At 44.0% G+C, this 6948-nt stretch overlaps 1 long non-coding RNA gene across 1 annotated transcript; it reads right to left on the reverse strand.

Moving 5' to 3' along the window:
* Nucleotides 1-215: 215 nt before the first annotated feature.
* On the reverse strand, nt 216-6644 carry LOC115648865. The gene is made up of 3 exons (XR_003999676.1): nt 6562-6644; nt 6524-6528; nt 216-228 (listed from the first exon to the last, which is right to left on the reverse strand). It is a non-coding gene; the product is annotated as an uncharacterized LOC115648865 (long non-coding RNA).
* Between the last annotated feature and the right edge of the window lie 304 nt (nt 6645-6948).

The raw sequence follows: 6948 nt of genomic DNA on the forward strand, positions 1-6948 counted from the left end.
TTACCAGCCCAAACGTTACTTGTGACAGAATACTGGCCAGGTATCTTGTACACAGGAGTGGAGCCGAGTCCGGGTCAGGTGCGCACCTGATGCTCCTGGAGGGTGGTAGCAGAACCAGAGACTCCAAGACTTATTCTTCAGAGTCCAGTTTTATAGGAATTTATCCCTATGTCAGTCCATGAGAGTTGCTTCATTCTGCTGTTGTTAAATCAGTCAGCAGGTGGCTGGCTCCATGCTGTCAAATGTTTGTTTTTCCTTCCTTGGAGGTGGTGGGTGGATTCCAGTTTGCCCTCCAGGGGTTATCTGGTTGATCCCACTTGATACCTTCTTCGGAGGACACTGAATTCTTCAGGCCGGTAACTCCCTAACCATTCATTCATTATTTAAACTAGGCACTCATTCACATACATTTTCTGTCTTAATCCCATCTACTTCACTGTCTCTTTAACTTTCGGGGTGTTACCATTTTGTGTAATTGCTACTTTGGAATCACCGCGGTAAGACAAAACAGTAGCTGTTATAGTACATAGATAGAGACCCCCACCCTCTGTAAGTTTTCATCTCACTTTATTTTTAAATGATAAAAGATAGAGAGTCCCACATAAATTGGTAAAAGCAAAGAAGTAATCACATTTTTAGAACAGACAAATGACCAAGTAGGAAATCAGACTATTCATATTATACATGCCAACGGGGATATGTTAAGGATTGCCACTGCAGAGAAACAAATAACAACTTATCACTGGTATGATATATTCTCTGGCTGGTCCCCAACCACCTCTGGCACCCTATCAGTAATGCAGTCGCACATAAATTGGTAACACCCCGAAAGTTAAAGAGACAGTGAAATAGATGGGATTAAGACAGAAAATGTATGTGAATGAGTGCCTAGTTTAAATAATGAATGAATGGTTAGGGAGTTACCAGCCTGAAGAATTCAGCGTCGGCTGAAGAAGGTGTCAAGTGGGATCAACCAGATGACCCCCAGAGGGCAAAGTGGAATCCATCCCACCACCTCCAAGGAAGGAAAAACAAATATCTGACAACATGGAGCCAGCCACCTGCTGACTGATTTAACAACAGCAGAATGAAGCAACTCTCATGGACTGACATAGGGATAAATTCCTATAAAACTGGAGTCTGAAGAATAAGTCTTTGAGGGTACGTCTACACTACGGGATTATTCCGATTTTACATAAAGCAATTTTTTAAAAAGGATTGTATAAAGTCGAGTGCACGCGGCCACACTAAGCACATTAATTCGGTGGTGTGCGTCCATGGTCCGAGGCTCGTGTCGATTTTCTGAGCGTTGCACTGTGGGTAGCTATTTCGTAGCTATCCCATAGTTCCCGCAGTCTCCCCCACCCCTTAGAATTCTGGGTTGAGATCCCAGTGGCTGATGGGGCAAAAATCATTGTCGCAGGTGGTTCTGGGTAAATGTTGTCAGTCATTCCTTCCTCCGGGAAAGCAACAGCAGACAATCATTTCACGCCCTTTTTCCCTGGATTGCCCTGGCAGACGCCATAGCATGGCAACCTGGAGCCCATTCAACTTTTTTTTTTACAGTCACCGTATGTGTACTGGAAGCCGCTGACAGAGGCGATACTCCAGCGCTACACAGCAGCATTCATTTGCTTTTGCATGATAGAGACGGTTATCAGTCGTTCTGTACCATCTGCTGCCGGTGTAAATTGGCAATGAGATGACAGTTATCTGTCCATCTGTACTGTCTATTGCTATCATGGGTGCCCCTGCCTGAGGTCGACCGGGGGCGCAAAGGCAAAAATGGGAATGACTCACTGAGTCAATCTCTCCTTTATGGTTTCTAAAAATAGAGTCAGTCCTGCCTGGAATATGGGGCAAGTGTGCTACAGAACCAGTGTATCAGAAAGCACAGCTGCTCCGTGCCAGATCCTGCAGAAAGGGTGAGCTGCATGCCATTCACAGGAGGTGCCCCTGCAACAACCCCACCTGTTGCTTCCCTCCCCTCCCAATGTTCTTGAGCTACTGTGGCAGTGTCCCCCCCATTTGTGTTATGAAGTTATAAAGAATGCAGGAATAAGAAACAGTGACTTGTTAGTGAGATAAAATGAGGGGGAGGCAGCCTCCCGCCGCTATGACAGTCCAAGCAGGATATTAAGCTATGCGGGGGAGAGGAGCCCAGCATGCCATTTCTATGACAGTCCAGGCGGGACAGAATCTTTTCTTTACACAGGAAAGGGAGGGGGCTGATGGAGCTCAGCCCCCAGTTGCTAGGATGAGGACGGTTACCAGCCGTTCTGTCCCATCTACTGGGAATGACCGAGAATCATTCCTATTTTCACCCAGGTACCCCCGGCCAGCCTCACCTGAAGCCAGCCAGGAGCTCTCACGGGTTGATAACAAGGATGACTACCAGTCCTACTGCACTATCTGCCAGCGGGCTGGGAAGAGGAGTGGATACTGCTCTTCTCTGCTGCAGCCTTGCATCTACCAGCAGCATTCAGTAGACAAAGGGTGACATTGAAAGAAGTCAAGAAATGATTTATTTCCCTTTTCTTTCACATGGGCGCGGGAGTAAATTGATGAGCTATTCCCTGAACCACGCCAGGCAATGTGTTTGAACCTACAGGCCTTGGGAGCTCAGCCAAGAATGCAAATACTTTTCGGACACTGCTGGGGACTGTGGGATAGCTGGAGTCCTCAGTACCCCCTCCCTCCCTCCATAAGCATCCATTTGATTCTTTGGCTTTCTGTTACACTTGTCACGCAGCACTGTGTAGCCTGGAGCTTTTTTTCAAATGCTTTGGCATTTCGTCTTCTGTAACGGAGCTCCAATAGAACACATTTGTCTCCCCATACAGCGATCAGATCTAGTATCTCCCGTACGGTCCATGCTGGAGCTCTTTTTGGATTCGGGACTGCATCGTCACCTGTGCTGATCCTGACCTGACGGAAATTTGCCACTCATGACTGTCCCTACAGAGTGAACTCTCTTTGAAATTGGAACTATTTGGCAACAGATGATAGAATAAAAAATTGAGTTCTTCAGTTTAGAAAAGGGGTTTTATCTATTTTGATTGTAGCTCCAACCTCTGCACAACTGTAAATAGATAAAGAGTCTAAGTTCTGGGGTGCACCTAAGAGAGTTAGAAGCCTAAGTCCCATTTCCAAAAGTAACAATGTTTAGGATCAGATATTTAAATGTATCTAGGCATCTAAATATGTCTAGTACAATTTTCAAAAGTGTTTAAATTCAGTAGAAGTTAGGCACCGAGGCACTTCTTGAAAAGCACACTAGGCATCTATTTTCATCTTCAAGTGCTTTCAGGGCCACCACTTCCATTAGGCGATTCTAGGCGGTTGCCAAGGGCGCCAGGATTCGGGGGATGGCATTTTGTGCGCTCCCCACAGTGTGCACAAGAGCTTCCAGTTCTGCTCCTGTCGCGCCGCTGAAGAACCTTCTGCCGACATGCCGCGGAAAACAGCGGCAGGCAATTGAGCAGCTCAGTGACTGCCGCTGTTGCCTGCGGCATTTTGGCAGAGGGTCCTTCTTCGACGGTGCGATGGGAGTGGAACTGGAAGCTCCTATGCACCCCGTGGGGAGCGCACAAAATGCCGCCTCCCGAATTCTGCCTACGGTGCCAGAAACCCTTTTAAAAACTTTTTAAAATCTGGCCCTTAGAAGCGTAAATCTGATTGAAAAACAATGGGAGTTAGGAGCCTTAGTCACTTAGGTACTTTTGAAAATTTACTCCAAACCCTTATTTTGAGTGTCTCTAGGGCTATGTTTACACTGTCTGATTCCCCTGCTCATGTATACTTGTGCCACCTCTCATTGTGCTAGTGTGAGCCTAACTAGCAGTGTAGCCATGGTAGCATGAGGTGTGGCAGAGGAGCCATGGCTGAGCTGCACTAAGTATAAAGCCATGGTGAGTATGAACTCTTCACAGCTTAGCTGCTGCTGCTACCTGTGCTACCACAGCTATACTGCTATTTATACTCACACTAGCTTGATGAGAACTAGCATGAATATGAACCTGTACATGAGAAGGGAAATCACACCCCAACTCACAGTATAGACATAGCCTAAAACAGATACACCTGCTCTAAGATGCAGATGAAAGAATGAGAAAAAGGGAGCTGAGACCAAAGCGGGAGAGATTCACGAATCTAGTTATTAAGATGTGAAATCACAAGGAGGAGGTGCCTTCTGGAGGCAGAGTAAAGCTGGGGATGAAGTAGAATCTCAGTTAAAAGTATCAGTCTGATTATTCGAATGGCTCCACACCAATGTTCCCACTCCTGAGGACTCTGCCAGGGTTGGCCAAGGGAGAAGCACCTTCAACTCCTTAGCACCAGGTCCTCCACCCAGATCATTAGTTTGGATCTATTTGGGATTAATTTTAACATGATTATCACAAATTCCCTTTTTTGACTACAGACCAAAGAAGAGTTGAGAACTTTGTACTAGAGTGTTTATACATGCCAAGATCTAACAACTGTACCTTTTCCACTCAGAACTTCTGAAAGAACTCATCCCAGGAGCTGACATTTGGAAGACCAGGACTTGTGTTGTAGAAGTGGTAATAGGATACAGCTACATCTTTTGGATTTCGAAATACCACCAATATCTTTTAAAACAACAAAGTCACATCAATCCTGGGTATTTAAGGTAACCTTTAAGCTCAAGGGTCCTGCATTAAAAAAAAACATATCAGCTCTTACAGGAACTGCAGTTTGGAAAACGAAGCCTCAATCCTGCAATGTAGGGAACAGGAGAACAACTTATTGACTTCAGAGGATGACTCCATGGAGCAATAAGGGCTATCCCATACAGATCACCTTGCCAGGCTGGGATCTAAGATTTGACCTCTTTGTGTGAATTACAGTGATCAGTAAAAATTAAATTCTATTTCAATTACATTGATCGGTAAATTTACAATTTTCTATTTCAATTACATAGATCAGTAAATCTACATCAATTGCAGTGATTGGTAAAAATTAAATTCTATTTTATCTATTTTGATTGTAGCTCCAACATCCGGAGGTTGGAATTTTTGGCCAGGCTGGAATTTTTGATTAATATATATACAAGAGAGAAAAATAATTAAACAAATCAATCAATAGCCTAGTGGTTAAACACGTATCTGAGCTGTGGGAGACCCATGTTCAAGTCTCTACTTTGACTCTGGTTCAAATGTCTGCTCTCTTTTTCCTCTTAAGTTTTTCACAAAAAAATAAGTTCTTGGTTGTGGAACAAAACCTTGGACATTTTTGCAAAAACAGAATTCTTGTTTTCCAGGCAGCCCTAAAGCTAATAACTTCCCAGAGAAAATGGGGAGTCACTTGGAAAGTGGATAGTGTCCTCCATTATTAAAATGCTCACTTACCTTCACCTTCTTCTCAAAGACAGCCTTGGGAATATCATCATAATGGAGATGCGTGGAAAAGAGACATGGAGAAGGTGCATTTTTTATTTTCTAAAGCAAAACAAGTGACAAAAGTGAACCATAATATCCTTAACTTAGGCCTGGTCCACACTACACAGTTAAATCGATTTAAACAGCGTTAAATCGATTTAACACTGTACCCGTCCACACTATAAGGCACTTTAAATCGATTTTAAGGGCTCTTAAAATCGATTTCTGTACTCCTCCCCAACGAGAGGAGTAACCCTAAAATCGATATTACTATATCGATTTAGGGTTAGTGTGGACGGAAATTGAAAAGTTATTGGTCTCATTCTTTTACAGTAGCTACCCAGAGTGCACCGCTCTGGAAATCGATGGTAGCCTAGGACCATGGACGCACACCACCGAATTAATGTGCCCTAGTGTGGATGCATAAAATCGATTTTATAATATCGGTTTTATAAAACCGGTTTTAGTAATTTCGATTTTATGCTGTAGTGTAGACGTAGGCTTAAAGATGCTGAGAATTTATAGTATCTGTACATTTACCCTGAAAAACTAAATCAGTAATTCCTCACTTAACGTTGTAGTTATGTTCTTGAAAAATGCAACTTTAAGTGAAAAGATGTTAAATGAATCCAATTTTCCCATAAGCTTTAATGTAAATGTGGGGGATTAGGTTCCAAGGAAATTTTTGGGGGGCAGATAAAAGGCATTATATACTGGTTGGGAAGTGCCCCGGCTTACCTCACACAGGCACAGCCTACTGCAGGCAAGGATGCTACGAAGCACCTTCACAGCAGCAGCAGCAACTTCCCCAGAGAAAAACAGGCACCGACTTTGCCAGGGGATGCTCCAGGCCCACCTCTTCCAGTCCCCGCTCCACTCCAAGCCCACTTCTTCCCACTTCCACTCCACCTCCTCTCCGGAGCAACCACATCCCCGCTCCTTTGCCGCCCCCACCCCCAAAAGTCCAGCTGTTTGGCAGTGCTTAGGACTTTCTGGGAGGGAGGGGGAGGAGCAGAGATGCAGTGCTTCCCAGCTGTTCTGGGAAGCACTGGGAGGGAGGGGGAAGAGGTGGAGACGAGGAACTTGTGCAATGCTCCCTTGTAAAGTTGCTGCTCTTCCACAGAATCTTACAAGCAGTTGCCAGAAGAGGCAGCCAAACAACATTATAAGGGAGCATTGCACAACTTTAAGCTATCATGTTCTCTAATTGAGCAGCAACATAACTTTGAAACAACATTAAGTGGGAGGATGTTAACTGAGGAGTTACTGTTTTATATATATACAGTAATTGTTAAATTGTAGTGTCTCTTCTTACTTCTTATCATTCGTAAGGTCATTGAAGTGACATTTGTTACTCAAAATAAGGTGTAAAATTTTAATGGTGAGAGTAATTAACCATTGGGACAATTTATGAAGGGTCATGGTAGATTCTCTATCACTGACAGTTTTAAAATCAAGATTGGATGTTTTTCAAAAAGATCTGCTCTGGGAATTATTTTGGGGAAATTCTATGGCCTGTGTTACACAGGAGGTCAGACTAGATGAT

Source organism: Gopherus evgoodei, chromosome 3 (assembly GCF_007399415.2).
Source record: "Gopherus evgoodei ecotype Sinaloan lineage chromosome 3, rGopEvg1_v1.p, whole genome shotgun sequence".
Classification (NCBI taxonomy): Eukaryota; Metazoa; Chordata; order Testudines; family Testudinidae; genus Gopherus; species Gopherus evgoodei.